The 18,398-nt window shown below is 41.0% G+C and overlaps 1 protein-coding gene across 9 annotated transcripts in view; it reads left to right on the plus strand.

Annotated features, from left to right (window-relative positions):
- MTMR3 (myotubularin related protein 3) overlaps nt 420-18,398 on the plus strand; it is a 147,605-nt gene continuing 129,626 nt past the window's right edge. For 3 of the 9 annotated variants that reach the window (XM_013983035.2, XM_013983036.2, XM_013983037.2), the window contains exon 1: nt 511-680. The gene's annotated coding sequence lies outside the window, so the exon portion shown is untranslated. Of the gene's footprint in view, nt 681-727; nt 1,029-18,398 lie in introns of those variants that run through there. The other 6 variants (XM_005670801.3, XM_005670802.3, XM_001926519.6 and 3 more) reach the window with 5 other exon arrangements.

Raw genomic sequence — 18,398 nt, forward strand, 5'->3', positions numbered from 1 at the left:
TTAGTTTGTTTGAAAACTCAATTCTTCCAGCTGAGCTTGGTATAAGCAGCCTGAAATTGTATTCTGAGTATGACCTTGAGCGCACATACTTACTTGCATTACATTAAAATAGTTTCAGCCTCACCACAACTACAGGTGAAACGTATGTTGTACAGTAGAATAGATTCTACTGGCTAAGTAGATTGAGGAATTGTCTTGCCCGGGGCTACATAGGTAGGAAAAGATAACTCCCCAAACTCTGTGGGACCACCTTCGGTTTTCTTCTCCTTTCACTCCTCACCTGTTTCTGCTTTAGGTGGGCTCCTCTGCCAGGCCCTCGCCCAGCACCAGCATTTTGCAGGTTTGCAGCCCCTCCCGCCTCCTGGGGCGTGACCACCGGCTCAGGCCCCGCCCCTGCCCAATCCGTGATGGCCCGCCCTCTTTTCCCCGACCGACGGCTAAGGGCCTGAACGTGCGCGCGCGCCCTCGCTCGCCGACCAGCTTGGTGGCGTGAGCGCGCTCTGTGTGGCCGCTGCCGCCATGTTGTTGTGGTTGTGAGAAGGCGGTGGCGGCGGCGGAGGAGTATCCGGGCGAGGAGCTCCAGCGGCTCAGGCGCTGCCCCCCGCCGGCCCTGCCTGGGAGCCTTGTGGGGTGGCGGAGGAGGCCGTGCCGTGACGAGCTTCGCCATGTCCTGCTGCCCGGTAAGGAAACCTACACCGCCCCCCGCCCCCGTCTCCTCCGGGGGTGAGGAGGAGCTGGAGGAGGGGCCGGCCTGGTCCCCGGCGCGGCGGCTGTCACCCTCTGAGGAGGCGGCGGCCCTGAAGGGGCTGAGGACAGCGTGCGTGGCCCGGAGAGGGGTGGCCGGGGCGGAGGCTGCTGCCGCCAGAGGGAGGCGCGGACAGTGGGAGCGCAGCGGCCCTGTTCGGCGCGGGGGAGGCGGGGTCCGGCCAGGGCGGCCTTCCTGGACCTGGCGGGGACCGGCCCATGGGGCTAGGGGTGTGAGGCGCTACCCCGCAGCGTCCGGGGACATGGCCGCGGACCTCTGGGAGGTGAGTGTGCGTCCCTCACCCCGGAGCGAGTGTGTGGGAGTCCTCCGTGGCGCGAGGCCGGAGGTCGGGGGCCGACGGAGCCCCCGGGGCGAGCGGAGCGGCCCGGGACTTGTGGGAAGGAGGAGTGGCCGCCGACTGCAGCAGGGCATCCTCCTGACCTGGTAGTACTTGGGTGGGAAGGATGGTTCGGAGGCGGTTGAAGAGAGCGCAGCAATGTTGGTTAAATAGCGCCGCGAAAGATTACAGAGTTATTTATTGCTCGGGTGGAAATCGTGCGGCTAAGTGTATTGAATTGGGCTGCCCAGAACCCCTAAGATAATGTTGTTGGTTGTACTTTGGGCTGGATAACTTACCTCAAAATAATGGGATAAATTTTACGGCCACTTGCGTAAACTCCTCTGGGGCCTGATAATCTTACCTGTGAGTTTTGCACAGGTGAGTTTTGCGCATTAACTGATAGGTAATGATGTTCAGGTGTCTCTTCAAGGCTGCGGCCTAAATTCTTAAGTGTTTTAGTATCTTGACTTCTACTTTGTTATCTGCCAGTGTTTTTTCACAACGGGGAAAAGCGTGCATACTCTTGCAGTTGAGATTCAATTTGGCCATCGAAGCCTGGGTTGAATTACATGAGATTTTTTTTTTTTTAATGTAAAATATTTGTGATTTGTACCTAGAGAGGTATTGGGGACTTTCCCCATTCAGATTCATGTCCGTTTCAGTAGGGCAAGAAGACAAGACCCAGTTGGTTTTCCTTGGAGATCAAGTAAGGAAGGTGTGTGTTGGTGGCATGCAGAAAGTCTTCCCTTCTTAGGCCTGTGACTTGGGTGGGCAGAAAAGCTTAGAGAATGACACTGTTCTGAGTAAACCTAGTGTAGTATGTGGTATTAAACCACATTTGGAGGGTTCTGAAATTTTAGATTGGCTCCATGGGAAGGCTTCTTTCAGCTCTAATTACCTCCCTCATTTTTAGTTGGCCCACAGTTCGAGTAACCAGCACACTGGGGCAGTCCCACTTGTAGTTAGTTATTGGCACGCCATAGGAGAACCAAGTACTTCCCAGCTTGTAAGCCAGGTTTTTTGGTTACCTAATTAAATACCAGTTGTCAGAAATAGTATGGGCTATCTGAAATGCTGATTCCTGGGCCTCACACACCACCTGGTGAATTGAAATCTCTGAGGGTAGGGTGTGGGAATCCATCCTTAAAAGATCCCTGATGGATTCTGGTCAGCTAGGTTTGTGAACTTCTGCTTTAGGTCACCTTTGGTATTCCAAAAGATTCCCATTAGTTACAACTCTGAAGAGTGTTTTAAATTGTTCATAGAATTTGAGAGGTACCAAAGAGGGGGAAGCCTGAGAGCCTTAAAACTAAAACTTGGGAGTTCCCATTGTGGTGCAGCAGAAACGAAACCATGAGGTTGGAGGCTCGATCCCTGGCCTTGTTCAGTGGGTTAAGGATCTGGCGTTGCAGTGGGCTGTGGTGTAGGCTGGCAGCTGTAGCTCTGGTTCAACCCATAGCTGGGAACCTCCATATGCTGTGGGGTGCGGCCCTAAAAAGCAAAAAAAAAAAAAAAAAAAAAAACCCAAAACAACAAAAAACTAAAAATTGAGCTTCTCTGAAAATATAATGGATTTTCAGCAGCAGAAATCTACTTGAGATTTCTACTTGAGATCTACTTGATCTCAAGTAGATTTGTTGCCAGAAGTTATTTATGCAAGTCTTTAGGAACAAACTTGATAAAATTAGAGGCATATCCAGAGATACATTGAAGATTCCAGAGGAAAGTAGCAGAGAGGAAGAGGCAGTAAGTCTACTTCTGGTCCACAAAGAGGTCTAATGAAGGTGCTTCCCAACATCACGGTTGCTCTAAACCATCTGATTCAAGTTTCTAGTAAAGTAAGGGTAGGGCAGATAAATTAGTCATTTGAAACAAGGGTTGTGAACCAGGAAGGTTTACTGTGGATTGTGAGAAGTTCTTGAAATATGCCTAAGGCCATGAGGAGTGGTAAAGTCAGTTTTTAAATCTGTTGTAGTTCTGGTTAGCACCTTCTACGGTAAAGCAGAATGCTGAGTTACTAAAGAAAGTATTTATATTGCAGAGGGAGTATAGTGTGGTTTGTTATAAGTTTGGAATAGTTGGAAGAAAATGTTATGGTTGTATAGAGTACAACCATATGGTTGGAGGAGTTTGCTAAATATCCTGTCAAATCATAGAATAGCAGTTGTCCACTGCTAAGGCCAGAGGCCATGTCTGTTTTGTTCCTGGTATCTCCAGTGCCTAACATAGTTGCCAGCATATACTGGTGTTCTCAGATACTTGTTGAGTAAATGAATAGTATTGAGATGGGAAAAAGGACAGTTAAAGTGCTTGATAACATTTCTTATTAAAAGCTACTTGGTAACTCACATTGGATTAAAGAGTCAGTTTTTTAGTCCTTCTGGTTTGGAACCTTGAGATCTCATCAAGAGATTGTTTTCTGAAGATACTAGCCTGTGTACAAAGACCCTCTAGTTTTAGGGTCTTAAATGTGTCTTAATATTTTTAGGTATTAGTGATTTTTTTTTTTTTTTTTTTTTAAGGAGCACATTTTATTAGAAGCAGAGGCATTTAGAATAACGAGAAGCTGTAGATTGGCAGAGATTCTGTGTCACTAATTTAACAATGTGACCGTTGTTGGGAATGTCACTTCTCTGGACCTCAGTTTTTGTATGTATACAATTAAAGGCCTGTGCTCATTGATCTCAAGTAGATTCTCCAGCCTGATTTTGCACATCTTTAATAATTTGTAATTGTGTTATTTAGTATTCATTTCATATAGGTGGATGAAACTTGGATTAAAAAAAAACCCGCAAGGAGTTCCCGTTGTGGCTCAGTGGTTAATGAGCCTGATTAGTATCCGTGAGGGCGCAGGATTGATCCCTGGCCTCGCTTAGTGGGTTAAGGATCTGGTGTTGCTGTGAGCTGTGGTGTAGGTGGCAGATGTGACTCGGATCCCGCATTGCTGTGGCTGTGGTGTCTACAGCTCTGATTCCACCCCTAGCCTGGGAACCTCCATATGCCTCAGGTGCAGTCCTAAAAAAAAAAAAAAGACAAAAAAATTAAAAAAACATAAAAAAACCCCTGCAAAACGAAGAGAGAACATTTTGTCTTGGGTTTGCTTTTGGCTTATGGATTTTAGACACTGTCTAAAAGTACTCTGGAAATTGAGTGCATGTTGCAAGTATTATGCAGAAACAACAAGCTTATGCTGTTGTAATTCACTTAGTGTTGAAATCAAAACGGATTTCACATAGGGAACTTCATAATTTAGTGTGAAGCCACAAGATTAAGAATGGTTTGGGGGAAGTTCGTGTAATTTATGTGGTCAGTTGTTTCTTACAGACCACCCAATTCTGTAATTTCCTATGGTGAACTTATATGTAATTTTATAATCCGTGGAACTTAAGACAAAGTATGAGATCAGATCTGTATCAGATCGAACTAGGATTCCCAATAATTTTAGAGGCTAGCAAAATTAACATTCATTTCTATTTTAATCTTAATTTCATGCTTTTATCTTCACTTGTACATCTAGAACTTTAACATACCTTTAAAGTTCATGTTTGTATCAGATGTTCAAAGTGAAAACTCTTATGGCAGTGGATGACCAGTAAGTCTTTAATTCAAGTCTGAGTTGTGCTTCTCATTAGCTGTGCCATTTCTGGCAAACTACATAACGCCTCTGAGTTTTAATTCCCTCATTGGTAAAAGGAAGAAGAGCAGCTTCTCTATCAGTGAGGATCAAATGGAGTGGTGTATATGAAAAGCAATCTAAAAATATAAGGGGGTGATAGTGAAATCCTCTTGTCTTAGAATGCTATTTTCCTGGAAGATTTAGCTTGTGGAGCACTGGTAAACCTGCTATGTGCTGTCACATGCAGAATTTACTAATTCACTGATAAAGCAACAGAGAAGATTGCTGCTTCTGTGTTCTGCTTGGAGAAAACTTTCAGCAAGCACCTGCATCCCGTCTGCTAATGGTGTTTTGAGAAACTTCAGAGGATAGTGTTTTGAGAAACTTCAGGGATGTTTCACATTTGTGCCAAGGTTTGCACTTGGAATAGACTTGCTAGATTTCACCCATTTTGTTGTGTCAGACCTGTGGTAAAAAGTGGTAGGGTCAAGGAGTTTCGCACATTCTGTGTAAAAGTTTTAGGGCTATGTTTTCTTTCTTTTTCTTTCTCCTCTCTCCCCTCCCTCCCCCATCTCTCCCTCCCCCTTCCTGTTCCCCCTTCTCTCCCTTCCCCTCCACTCCTCTGGGCTAGGGTTAGGGCTAGGGGTAGAATTGGAGATGTAACTGCTGGCTGACACCACAGCAACGCGGGATCTGAGCCATGTCTGTGACCTACACCACAGCTCATGGCAATGCCAGATCCTTTAACCCACTGAGCAAAGCCAGGGAATTGAACCTTTTTCCTCATGGATACTAGTTGGGTTTGTTATCGCTGAGGCATGATGGGAACTTCTAGGAGTATTTTCTAAATGACAGGTGGCAGTGTCATAGGGTAATGAAATCAATGTGGTGAGTTTTTAAAAGCATTTAAAAGGAATTCCCTGGTGCCTCAGCTGGTTAAGGATCTGGTGTTGCCACTGCTGTGGCTCTGGTTACTGTTGTGGTGAGGGTTCGATCCCTGGCCCTGGAACAGAACTTCCACATGCTGTGGGATGGCCAAAAAAGCCTTAAAAAATAGAAAATATTAGCACATCAAAAATGGTAAAAATAATTATTAATTTGGGAAACTTTTGTTTTTAATGTTTATACGTGTGTGTGCTGAGTTGCAGCATAGAATACATTTTCTCTTGAGTTGTAAAACTTTAAAGCAGTTACTTAGGGACATGGTACCTGAGCTTTGCAGTTAGGACCACTGTCTGTAAGATAGTAAGGCATAAAGTAAATGAAACTTACAAGGAAAATTGTCAAGTTGTGTTAAATTAAAGCTATTTTGTTAAGGATGAAATCCCTCATAGCTCTGTTATAAATTGTTGATTTAATGAACAAAGTTAAGACATACATTTATACTAATATTCTAAGCACTTTTTTCCCTTAAATGTCCACTTGGTAACTTGGTATTGTTTTGGTATTGATAACTACAAAGCATCATCTTGGATGTATGTCTGGGCCTGGATCTGTTATGTGCCTATTTGTGTTTTTATAGAATGTTGAGAATGATTTTGTTATGAGAGATAGTAGCAAGCTTTCCTAATTTCACTTCTCTGTGTTGTAAATTCAGTTTCTTTAGTAGCTAATGCTTTTGTAATTTAGTTGTAGAAGAGATATAAATTTACTTAGTTCTCTGCATTATTCATAGATTGATAATCTGGCAAATGTAAGGAATTTTATATAAGTATATTGATAAATTCTAAGATTTGTAAAGAGTTGGTATAAAGATAGGATGGTTAATTTGAAATAGGGTAGTTGCTATTTTTTGTTTGTGACTATTTTTCTATAAGATAAAACTAATCTGTAACTTAAGGTGTTTAGAATGATTTCTGCAAAACACATGGGGCAAAGTAGACTTAGTGTTTTTGGAAGTCTACAGGGCCATGTATATATTATAAAATTTTTATTATAATTTATATTGTATATATAATTTTTTTTTTAGGGCCACACCTGTGGCATATGGAGGTTCCCAGGCTAGGGGTTGAATTGGAGCTGTAGCCACTGTCGTATGCCACAGCCATGCCAGATCCCAGCCATGTCTGTGACCTATACCACAGCTCATGGCAGTGTCAGATCCTCAACCCACTGAGCAAGGCCAGGGATTGAACCTGCATCTTCATGGATGCTAGTCAGATTTGTTTCCATTGAGCCACAGAAACTAGGGAACTCTTAGGTTTTCTTTTCTTTTTTTTTTTTTTTTTTTTTATGGCCGCACACATAGCATATGGAAGTTCCAGGGCCAGGGCAAGTCCAAGCTGCAGCTGAGACCTGTGCTACAGCTGTGGCAAAGCCAGATCCTTAACCCACTGTACCTGGCCCGGGACGAACCTGCACCACCACAGAGACAACGCCACATTCTTAACCTGGTGTGCCACAGTGGGAACTTTAGTAATGAGTTTTAATTTCTTTTCTCTCCTTCCTCCCTCCCTCATTCTTGTGGCATATGGAGTTAACGGGCCAGGGATCAGATCTGAGCAGCAGTTGTGACTTAGGCCACAGCTGCAGCAATACCAGATCCACTGTGCTAGGCCGGGATCAAACCTGTGTCCCAGTGCTGCAGAGATACCACTGATGCCATTGTGCCACAGTGGGAACTTTAATTTCTTTTTTAATTTCAAAATTGTTATTTCTGATTATGAAAGCTGCAGTAATACACTGTGTGTGAGAAGCCTGCAAAAAAAGAATTGAGATGACACAGAGAATGAAGATAAGTAGAGATGACCATTTATCCCACTTTAGATGTAATATTTGATTTTCTTTTTTACTTATATGTATCTACTGAAATGAAGAACAATTTTCCATGTCAAATAGACATTCCCTTAGTGGGTATTTAGTGTTCTGTGATATGGATGCATCATAGCTTACAGCGGTTCTCTGTTAATGGACATTTCAATTTTCCTCACAAAACAGTGCTGTGAGGAGTTCCTGTCGTGGCGCAGCAGAAACAAATCCGACTAGAAACCATGAGGCTGCGGTTCGATCCCTGGCCTCGCTTAGTGGGTTAAGGATCTGGCATTGCCGTGAGCTGTGGTGTAGGTTGTAGATGTGGCATGGATCTGGGATTGCTGTGGCTGTGGTGTAGGCTGGCAGCTGTAACTCCTATTAGACCCCTAGCCTGGGAACCTGCATATCCTGTGGGTGTGGCCCTAAATCCCTAAAAATACTGAAAAAGTGAAGAAGCTAGTATTTTATTTCCCCTTTGATCTGCTTAACTTAAATCATGTTTAGTAAGTAAGTTAATATACTTTTATTCATAACAGAGACCCCTTAAAGATAAGAATGGAAATATGAGTAATTAATTTCTGGCTGGGATAGTAGCTATTCTCTGCTTCATATTCTTCTTTAGTTTCCTATTTTTCTGTAATGGACATGAATTACTCTTACAATTAGGAAAAGAACTGCTTTTTTTTTGTCTTTTGTCTTTTTTTTTTTTTTTTTTAGGGCTGCACCTGCAGCACATGGAAGTTCCCAGGCTAGGGGTCTAACCAGAGCTGTAGCTGCGGGCCTGAGCCACACCCACAGCAACGTGAGATCCAAGCCTTGTCTGCCACCTACACCACAGCTCACGGCAACACCAGATCCTTAACCCACTGAGTGAGGCCAAGGATTGAACCCATATCTTCATGAATACTGATTGGGCTCGTTACTGCTGAGCCATGGTGGGAACCCCAAGGAGGTTTAAGTCATAGTCACCAGTGAAAAAATGGGTTATTAACTGGCTCCAGTTCCTAAGCAGAATGGTACCTGTAGGAAGTGGCATGGGAAAAAGGGGCGAGCAAAACTGAACTTTCCATTGTAAGTGTCACTAGGACTGAGACATTTGGGGCTTTGGACACAGTTAACACAAGATCTCTGTCTAATTTTTCTCTTCCTAGTGAGCTGATGAGAATTATGAAATCTTAAAAAGAAAAATTACATTCTGTGAATTCTAAACACAGAACTCAGCCTGAATTCCCAGTTTTCCTGCTGACTTGACATGTGTACTTGAGCAAGAACTGAAGCTCTGTGTGTGTTTAAAAATATCCAGTGGAATTATAGCAACTCAAATGTGATGCTGATTTTGTACCTGTAATTCGACCTGGAAGATACTTAGATAAATGACTTATTTTGACAATATAGTTTCATTGGGGTTTTGGTGTTAATATACATTTAGGAATTGAGTCACTAAGTTTATTTACTCATCTGGTGGTATTTTAGGAAGATCCATGTAATACATCCTTTAGAGTTTGATTAGATAGGTCCTGTCAGCATTTGCTATTTATTTCACATTATAGTGTCTTAAATGTTTGTGTAAATAGATGACATATTATTCAGAAAGTTAGATTTCTGGGATAGGACATTTGTAATTATCTGCCCTTTATTCTTTTGAAGAATAAGGTTAAAGTTGAAGAGCAATCAAAGTAACGAAGGTAGGAGTTCCTGTCTTGGTGCAGCAGAAGCAAATCCAACTAGGAACCATGAGGTTGTGGTTTCAATCCCTGGCCTTGCTCAGTGGGTTAAGGATCCAGTGTTGCTGTGAGCTGTGGTGTAGTTCGCAGACGTGACTTGGATCTGGTGTTGCTGTGGTTGTGGCAAAAAAAAAAAAAGTAATAAAGGTTAGTGTGGATGTCAAGTCATAGTATTTTTTTAAGTTAAAAATTTATAGTAAAGGTTTACAGCCTTGTCAAAAAAAACAAAAAACAAACCCTATAAAAGTTGACAAAACCCATATTCCTCTGTTCCCAAATTCCACAGTCTTCATTTTCTTTTTTCTTTTCTTTCTTTTTTTGTTTTGTTTTCTCTGTCTTTTTTAGGGCTGCACCGTGGCACATGGAGGTTCCCAGGCTAGGGAGGGGTGGAATCAGAGCTATAGCTGCCAGACTACACCAGAGCCACAGCAACCCAGGATCTGAGCCGCATCTTCGACCTACACCACAGCTAATGGCAACGCTGGATCCTTAACCCGCTGAGTGAGGGCAGGGATCGAACCTGCAACCTCATGGTTCCTAGGCGGATTCATTTCTGCTGTGCCACTACGGAACTCCTTGGCTTTCTTTTTTTTAAAGTAAAATTGAAATATTTCAAAACCTTTAGAAATAAGGAGAATAGTTTTACAATTGCCAAGTACCTAGTTTGAAAGATGTTTTTTTTTTTTAATGATTTTTATTTTTTTCCATTATGGTTGGTTTACAGTGTTCTATCAGTTTTCTACTGTGTAGCAAAGTGACCCAGTCACACACACACACATCCCCCCCTACGTATATATATATACATATACACATTCTTTTTCTCACATTATCTTCTATCCTGTTCCATTGCAAGTGACTAGATAATTGTTCCCTGTGCTGTACAGCAGGATCTATTTTTTTTTGTCTGTTTGAAAATCAATTTTATATTTTTTTATTATTCAATGGATTTATCACATCTATAGTTGTATAATGAGCAGGATCTATTTCTTATCCACTCCAAATGCAGTAGTTTGCATCTATTAACCCCAGACTCCTAGTCCATCCCCTTTCATCCCTCTCCTTCCTTGGCAACCACAAGTCTGTTCTCCAAGTCCATGAGTTTCTTTTCTGTGGAAAGGTTCTTTTGTGCCATATATTAGATTCCAGATATGTGATATAGTATGGTATTTGTCTCTTTCTGACTGACTTCACTTAGTATGAGAGCCTCTAATTCCATACATGTTGGTGCAAATGGCATTAGTTTGTCTTTTTTATGGCTGAGTAAATATTCCATTGTATATATGTACCACATCTTCTTAATCCAGTCATCTGTCGATGACATTTATGTTGTTGCCATGTCTTGGCTATTGTGAATAGTGCTGTGATGAACACTGGTTACATGTATCTTTTTCAAGAAAGGTTTTGTCCGGATGCATGCCCAAGAGTGAGATTTCTGGGTCATATGGTAGTTATCTAGTTATTTTCTGAGGTACCTCCATACTGTTTTCCATAGTGGTTGTACCAGTTTACATTCCCGTCAACAGCGTAGGAGTGGTCCCTTTTCTCTGTGCTCTCTCCAGCGTGTTATTTGTTGACTTGTTAATGATGGCCATTCTGACTGGTGTGAGGTGGTACCTCATAGTTTTGATTTGCATTTCTTAAAAGATGTTGATTTAGATTTAATAAATATTGAACAGATTGGCCTCAAAGGTGTATTTATATTAAAATTAAGTTGGAGTTATTTTGACCTCATCTTAGATCCTGTTTCCATTATCCAGAGGTTTTTTGTTACCTTAGCACATGCTCTTCTATTCTACCTAAAAATGTGTGTATTTAACATGCAGTATTACTGTTTTAAATATATGTAGCACCTTAGTATGTATGTATTCTGCAGTTTGGAAAGCTTGAAGTTTATGTTGGTAAGTGTATATTTCCTTAATAGCTATATAGTATTCAGTTGTATGGATAGTATTCAGTTGTATGGATAGAATATAATTTTAGTACCCTACTAATTGTTTTCTTTTCTTTTTTTTTATTTTTTTAGGGTCACACCCAGGGCATATGGAGATTCCCAGGCTAGGGGTCCAACTGGCACTGTTGCTGCTGGCCTGCACCACAGCCACAGCAATGCGGGATCCGAGCCGCATCTGCGACCTACACCATGGCTCATAGCACCACCAGGTCCCCAATCCACTGAGCAAGGCCAGGGGTTGAATCTGCCTCCTCATGTATGCTAGTCAGATTATTTTTGGCTGAGCCACGACAGCAACTCCAGTAGTTTTCAATTGATATATCTTAAAATTTCCCTTTAATAGGATCAAATTATATATGCTGATTGATCTACAATTTGTTTTTTTCTCAGTAATGTATTACATTTTACCCTGTCACAAAACAGATTTACCTCATTTGTAAGAACTAGGTAGTTTTTTTTTTTTTTTTTTTTGTCTTTTGTCTTTTTGTCTGTTGTTGTTGTTGTTGCTGTTGTTGCTATTTCTTGGGCCGCTCCCTCGGCATATGGAGGTTCCCAGGCTAGGGGTTGAATCGGAGCTGTAGCCACCGGCCTATGCCAGAGCCACAGCAACGCGGGATCCGAGCCGCGTCTGCAACCTACACCACAGCTCACAGCAACGCCGGATCGTTAACCCACTGAGCAAGGGCAGGGACCGAACCCGCAATCTCATGGTTCCTAGTCGGATTCGTTAACCACTGCGCCACGACGGGAACTCCAGAACTAGGTAGTTTTTAAAAACTTTTTTTTATTCTTTTTTGCCTTGCCCTGGAGTTCCCAGGCAAGGGATCAGATCCAGGCAGCAATCAATGACCCAAGCTGCAGCTGTGGCATCACGGGATCGTTAACCCACTGTGCCTGGCCGGGGATCGAACCTGTGTCCCAGCACTCCTGAGACACTGCTGATCCTGTTGTGCCACAGCTGAAACTCCTAGAAACTTTTAACAGACACACCGCAATTACTTATCTGGTCTTCTACTGATGGACATCTAGGGATTATTTCTTTGGCATTTTTTCCCCAGTTACAAAATAATACTGTCTGTGATGGGTAGTCTTGCACTTTATACTTTTGAACTACTTTATACTTTTGAACTAATCCTGCAGAATAAATTTTTGGGGAATAGAATGGGCATACAATATTTATGGTTTTATATTAAAGCTAAACCAACGTGTATTTACAACTTTCTTATTTCTGTGCTTTTCACTTAGGTCTGTTCAAAATGGGTGCTATATAAGATGCTGAGATGGAGATCTTCATTATTATAAAACAACTCAAAATGTTAAAATTACATAGTAGAAACTAGGAGTCCTAGCTTTTTATAGGTAAGGCACATAGAGCTGTGTTTGGGTAATAGTTCTTCTAGCATGGAGGGTTCAAAAATCCTAGAAAGAGGATTCAAAAATAAGTCTGTAAAGTGTTTGCTCTAAATTGTTGAAGTCAGATCATTAAAGTACTTGAAATTTCTTTTATTCTCTATACTGAGCCCTTTTAGGCTTGAGAGTAAAAGCCTGAATTTGGAGATAAGTCTGATGGCAGTGTGTATAATTGGGAGCAGGCAAAGATATTAGAAAGTAGTGAAAAATCTGTACTGTACTCAGAATTAGCTATTAGAGACATGAATCAAAGTGGAAGCAAGGTGGTAATTTGGGTGGCTAGATTACGGTAGAGGATTGTTAGTTGACACCCTAAAGGAAATTTACAAATATTTATGAATCAGTTAAATGGGAGTTAAGTGGCAAGTACTCATAGTTGGTGGGTTTGGGGCCTTGGAGAATAGTAATTGATAGTATACACATTTGGAATTGGGAGGGAGAGCTGGTTTTGGAAGAGGGGCTAAAATGAAACCCTTGACACAGTTAACATTGAGACCAGGGAATACGCAAATAAAAATGTCCTGCAGGGAGTTCCCTTCTTGGCTCAGCGGTAATGAACCCGACTAGTATCCATGAGGACGCTGGTTTGATCCCTGGCCTTGCTCACTGGGTTAAGGATCTGGTGTTGCTTTGGCTATGGTGTAGGCCAGCAGCTGCAGTTCCTATTCGACCCCTAGCCTGGGAACCTCCGTGGGCCATGGGGGCAGCCCTAAAAAGCCAAAAAAAAAAAAAAAAAAAGTCTTGCAGGAGCTTGGAGATCAGAGAATTTGAGGCAGGAAGAAAGGTAGGCCTTATCTGGATGAGACCTTGAACCTAGAAGAGCCAAAGATTGAGGATCATATTTGGGGGAGTGGGAGAAGATAGAATTAAAAAATAAACTTAAATTTGGGTTCTTAACGCACTGTGGAGGCCAAGGAGAGAGATTTCTAAATGAGTGATAATTTAAATAAGATGGGAAATAATTGGAGTTGGTGACCCATACTTGTCATCCATTATTATTTTCTTTAGATTAATTTTAGAGTAGATGTGGGTGAGGAATGGGAGATGAGACAGCATATACAGAATCTGTATTGGTTCAATAGAACTTCTTCTGATTCCTTCTGACTGCTGTTCATTACATATTGAACACTTGAAATTTGGCTAGTTTGACCAAGGAACTAAATTAAAACTTTAATTAAACTTAAATAGCTACATGTGGCTGGTGGATATGTTGGATAGTACAGATTATGGACTCTGAAAGTGAAACAGTGATGCAGATTAGCAGTAGGAGGCGATCTCAGGATAAAATAGAGGCAGTTATTTAAAATTTTTGTTACAGTGCTATTAAAATGGTGTTTGAATTATATGTCTCAGTGCAAACCAGATTTTTACATTTTTATGTTCACTGTTGGCTATAAGCGACGACTCTTCTATGTTAATTTTAAGAGGAATTTAATTTTAAGAGACTTATGTTCTGAAATCTCTTCATGATGTTCCTGCTCTTTTTTTCTTCTGTCTTTTAAAAAGTTACAGTTCGCATTTTACAGGTGAAAGAAAATTTACTGAGACTTTTTTTTTGTCTTTTTAGGGCCGTACCTGCGGCTTATGAATGTTCCCAGGCTATGGATCGAATTGGAGCTACAGCTGCCGGCCTACGCCATAGCAATGCCAGATCTGAGCTGTGTCTGCAACCTACACTACAGCTCACAGCAATGCTGGATCCTTAACCTATTGAGTGAGGCCAGGGATTGAACCTGCAGCCTCATGGTTCCTAGTTGTATTGTTTCTGCTGAGCCACGATGGGAACTCTTACTGAGACATTTTGGATCTCTGTTTTCTCCAACTAAAAGTAACTGAAAATTTCTGTCTTAGAAGTCTCATTGGGAGATAGGAAATACCAGCTATACTTTAAATAGATCAATGTCTTAGATATTTTATGGCTGAGAATGGTTTGTTTTAAGAATGATTTATGGTTTAATTTATTTTTTTTTTTATTTTTTTTTTTTTTTAATGTTGTATGTGTTTGAGATGATTTGATGGTTATATTCAACTAGTGGAACCTCATATGCCACGAAAAAAAAAAAAAAAAAAAAAAAAAAAGAAAAAAAAAAAAAAAAAAAAAAATTTGATAGTATTGAAAGAACCTTTCTTACTTGACTTACCTAAATGCCTTTTGTCTGCAAGAAAATTAAGTGTATATGAAAGAACTCATTTATAAGACAACACTGATTCCATTTCTGTAGAGTTAAAAAAAGGCAAAATTAATAGATGGCAGAAGAAATCAGAATAATGGTTATTTTTGGTAGTGAGCACAAAGCAGACTGTAGGGATGCTAGTAATGATCTATATCTTGATCTGGGTGTAATTTCATAGTTTTCGTTGAGAATCATTGAGTTGTATCCTTACGTATACTGTCTACATATATTCACCTGTTTTAAAACTTTAACCTCTTCATTATTTTAACATAATTATGAGTTTGTTTGTCTTTAGCCTTTTAATTTTTCTGCTAAGTTCATTCATGTATGAATAGAAGTAATGATGAAACCTATTTTACCTTTTATTTATTTTTTTGTCTTTTTGCCTTTTCTAGGGCTGCTCCCGCGGCATATGGAGATTCCCAGGCTAGGGGTCTCATCGGAGCCTACGCCAGAGCCACAGTAACACGGGATCCGAGCTGTGTCTGTGACCTCTACCACAATCCTTAACCCACTGAGCGAGGCCAGGGATCGAACCTGAAACCTCATGGTTCCTAGTAGTTAACCACTCTGCCATGACAGGAACTCCCTATTTTACCTTTTAAAATTACCATGTAGGGGAGGTTGCAGGTTCCAACCCTGGCCTCGCTCAGTGGGTTAAGTATCTGGCGTTGCCATGAGCTGCGGTGTAGGTAACAGACACGGCTCGGATCTGGCGTGGCTGTGGCATAGGCCAGCAGCTGTAACTCTGATTAGACCTCTAGCCTGGGAATCTCCATATGCTGCTGTAGTGGCCCTTAAAATAAAAACAAAAACAAAAAGGTGCTTAAAGCAAATATATAGCTTAATGAATTTTTAAAATGAGTACATTAGGGAGTTTTTTTTTTGTTGTTATTTTTTTGGCTTATGTCATGCCTGTATTTATAAGAAGGGAAGGAGTTGATAGAGGGCTAGAATTTTTGAAAAGAACAAAGCTTTGAGGAATCTGAGAACACCAGATCTTTGCCTAGGCTCTGCCTTCACTTTACTATCTCTTTGGGCTAGTCATTTAACTTAATTTGGGCCTCAGATTTTTCTATACAGTAGGGATAATAACTTGTGCAAGGTGACTGGTGCAATTTAGGTAAACTTAAAGCAGCATAGAATACTACTACTAGATAGGCCTTTAGGCCATTGCGTTGTCTCTGGGCTTATGTAATTGTGATAGGAAAAGATGATTCGTACAAGGATACACACAGCAGATCATTTATTTAACATAGCATAAAACTTTGAGACTTGAGGTATACCAAGCATTATATAAGCAATTTACGTATATTAAATCCTTTAATTGTTGTGCATTATTCCCAGAGGTAGGTAGAATTATTACACCTTTACTGATGAGGAAATCGAGGCAAAATGGGGTTAAATAACTTGCCAAAGTAGTTCTTTGCTGTACTACCTGTTTAAGTGAAAGCAGTTAAAGATTTTAGGCAAATGCTTAAGGTCCTCTATTAATCTTTTGCAGGTTTTGTGAAATAAAATTTTGGGGTTTTGAACCAGAATTAGGAAAGGAACTTCATTTGTTGTTACCGTCATGATTCTGGAAAAGATTGATTTTAAATACTTACTGTTGGGTTTTATTCCTTCCTTGGCAAAGCTGATTTTCTTCTTTTTTTCTTTTTCCTTTTTAGGACCGCTCACACGGCATATGGAGGTTCCCAGTCTAGGGGTTGAACTGAAGTTCTGGCTGATGGCCTACTCCACAGCCACAATGCTAGATTTGAGCCGCTCACAGCAGTGCTGGATCCTTAACCCATTGAGTGAGGCCAGGGATCGAACCTGTGTCCTTATGGATACTAGTCAGATTTGTTTCCGCTGAGCGACAACGGGAACTCCTCATTTTCTTCTTAAAATGACTAGAATGTAAACACAAGGTAGTTTTCTTTTAAAAATATAGTTTTTTTTTTAATTTAAGAGGAGTTCCCGTCGTGGCGCAGTGGTTAACGAATCCGACTAGGAACCATGAGGTTGCGGGTTCGGTCCCTGCCCTTGCTCAGTGGGTTAACGATCCGGCGTTGCCGTGAGCTGTGGTGTAGGTTGCAGATGCGGTTCGGATCCCGCGTTGCTGTAGCTCTGGCGTAGGCCAATGGCTACAGCTCTGATCGGACCCCTAGCCTGGGAATCTCCATATGCCGCGGAAGCGGCCCAATAAATAGCAAAAAGACAAAAAAAAAAAAAAAAAATCCTAAGGGAATTTATGACTGCTTTACAAATATTGTTTAGATTTCTAGGCAAAATGTTAATGGAAGGGAGTTTTCAAACTTGGAGGCATATCTCAGTTACTGTCGTGATGCAGTGGAAATGAATCTGACTAGGAACCATGAGGTTGCAGGTTCAATCCCTGGCTTCACTCAGTGGGTTAAGGATCCAGCACTGCCGTGAGCAGTGGTGTAGGTCACAGACGCGGCTTGGATCTGGTGTTGCTGTGGCTGTGGTGTAGGCTGGTAGTTGTAGCTCCTATTGGACCCCTAGCCTGGGAACCTCCATATGCTGAGGGTGAGACCCCCCCCAAAAAAAACAAACAAACTTGGAGGCAGATCTAACAAGGTTTAGTGTTCCAGCTTTGGTTGTTTAAACAGCATCTGGTCTTTGTTTTCAGAATAATAATTCAGATTCTGTCACACCCATGGTTTGAAAAAAAATTTTTTAACTAAGGTGTAATTTACATATAACTCACCCTTTTTGAGCACATTTCTGCAAATTTTGAAAACCTATGATTAACACTAATCAAGAGATAGAAGAGGTCCATCACCTCAGAAATTTTCCTCCTGGCCTTAGCCCCTTTCCCCACCTCTTTAGCAACTACTAATCTGATTTTTTTTTTGGCCTCACCTGAGGCTTGTAGAAGTTCCTGGGTGGGTCAGGGGTCAAACTCATGCCACAGCAGCTACTTGAGCTGCTATAGTGACGTTGCTGGGTCCTTAACCGATTGCACTATTAGGGACTTCCTTGTCACTATAGTTTTGTCTTTTCCAGAATTTCATGTAGATGGAATCATGCAGTATGTAACCTTTTCAGACTGGCTGCTTTTAACATAATGTAGTTGGAGACATCTATATTTTGTGTATTGGTGATTGCTTTTTATTGTCAAGTAGCATTCCACTGTGTGGATGTACCACAGTTTATTCACGTTCCAAGCTCATTTGGGTTTTTTCCAGTTTTTGATAACTACAAATAAAGCTGCTATAAAAGCATTTATACATGTGCACGTGTTTGTATGCCCGTGTATGTTTTCTTATGATTTTAAACAAATGTGCCTAGAGTTTTTAAACTTTATTATGGAAACCGAAAAAGCTTGTAATTATCACACTTCAGTAAATTGCTTAGTAAACTTCACTCCCAAAAGAGTTCACTCTGGAATGAGAATTTCTTAAATAAATAACCTTATAGTGTAAACTATAAATAATTAGAATAATAAAATAAGGTGGGAGGTGTATATATTTATTCTAGTGGATATATTTACTTAAAAAACTCCTTAGTGTATAATATCGTATTTTGTCTTCAGTAGCTCTCAAATTGTGAATCCTTGACTTGGTTTTGTTCTTCTGCCAGAATGGTTATGTAATTGGTAATGAAAAGTCTATAAATAGGTTTTTTGCACTACAGAGTTTCCCCAAGATGGCTGGGAGCATTAATATTGGTAGCCAG

Source organism: Sus scrofa, chromosome 14, assembly GCF_000003025.6.
Source record: "Sus scrofa isolate TJ Tabasco breed Duroc chromosome 14, Sscrofa11.1, whole genome shotgun sequence".
In the NCBI taxonomy this organism is placed as follows: domain Eukaryota; kingdom Metazoa; phylum Chordata; class Mammalia; order Artiodactyla; family Suidae; genus Sus; species Sus scrofa.